This window comes from Ostrea edulis, chromosome 2, assembly GCF_947568905.1.
Source record: "Ostrea edulis chromosome 2, xbOstEdul1.1, whole genome shotgun sequence".
Taxonomy (NCBI): domain Eukaryota; kingdom Metazoa; phylum Mollusca; class Bivalvia; order Ostreida; family Ostreidae; genus Ostrea; species Ostrea edulis.
The window spans coordinates 39018500-39020048 of NC_079165.1; the positions used below are offsets into that span (position 1 = coordinate 39018500).

A 1549-nucleotide genomic window follows, 5' to 3' on the forward strand; every position below is an offset into this window, starting at 1 on the left:
TATTATTATCATTATCCTTTTATATCAGTTCAGTTTTCTTATGCATAATAAATCATTATTCTACTCTTACATTTCTGTGTGTATGGCAGTTATTACATACTCACCCTTCATCAGTTAAGCATGCACCTTGTGCATTACATATGTAGGTGTATACTATGTATTTCTACACTGATTTGACATTTTTCGTGGCAAATTGGTTGCTAAATAATGCCACCTTTCATAATTGACAATTTGTTGTAAAATGTGTATTGCTACAGGAACAATGCCACCCAAGCCCAGCCAGCGCCTGTCAGCAAAGCGCAGGAGAGTCAATTCTCCGGGTAGCTCAGAAGCTCCCAATTTCACATGTGCAAGTGATTCAGTGCGAAATGAGCCGAATCCCATTCAATCAAGTTCAAGTGGAGTGAACACTTTAGCCTCACAAATAGACTATGCAGAATTAGCAAAGCATATAGTTGCCCAACAGAGACAACAAGGAACAGAAATTCAGCAGGAGGCATCAGCACAGCCACAAACTATAACTGACAGTACACCCGTGAGCTTATCTATGTTAAATGGCAGTGAGGGAAATCAGGATGTGTCGGCCTCCAACTTAAGTTCCTTGTTGGACAATGTTTTCACAGGTGAGTCGGCAAGTAGGTCACAAAGTCAAATGCCAATAGAATTGTGTGATTCTGTGCCACTTGGGGCAACAGTGTCACAAAAAATAAAACAAAAGATATGGAATCACGAATTCGTAGATTTAAAATCTTTATTTCCATCCTCAGGTGAAGACCCACTGGCCATTACGGTCAAAGCTGGTAAAATAGAGGTTAACCAGGCATCCAACAATAAAACGCCACTAAGCATTAATCAGTGGACAGATGCTTTCTTAATCTTTGCATCAATTTACTTGCAAAAGTTCCCTAATGATGCCTGCAATATTCTTAAATATGCTTTCACAGTTCTTGAAATCAGCAGGCTCCATGTTGATCAAGCATGGAGAAATTATGATGAATCCTTTCGTCGTATCAGGGAATCTTCAGTTATTCCCTGGGAAAGGCCAATTGCTGAATTGCGCCTGAAGGCAGCATCAAGCAAACAAACCCCAAACTTATAAAGCTAATAAGGGGCAGTCCTTTCGTTCCACCGAAGTTTGTTTTGCCTACAATAAAGGTCAGCGATGTAACACCTCTCCCTGCAAGTACGCCCACTTATGTCAAGAGTGCAATGGCCAACATCCCAAATTCAAATGCACAGGGGCAAAGTCAAACTGGTCAACCTCCCAGCCCCAGTCAAACAATGCAAATGCCAGTTCTTCCAATCCCAATAAACCCGGTAAATTTGCTAAGTAAGCTCCAGGGTTATGACCCTCTTAAACTTAACTGATTGAAGGCATTAGGTATGGTTTTCGACTTGGTTGTTCAAAGTCACCATCAATTCATCCTCCACACAACCATAAATCTGCTTATTCTTATCCTCAGGTAGTAGAAGAATACATTACCTCTGGCTTATCAACAAGTCGTATCATGGGTCCATTTGCTGTACCCCCATTTCGGAATTTTAAGAC

At 40.9% G+C, this 1549-nt stretch overlaps 1 pseudogene; it reads left to right on the top strand.

The window, feature by feature from the left end:
- The first annotated feature begins 241 nt into the window (after nucleotides 1-241).
- LOC130051443 (uncharacterized) lies at nucleotides 242-1334 on the top strand (annotated as a pseudogene).
- The last annotated feature ends 215 nt before the right edge of the window (nucleotides 1335-1549 follow it).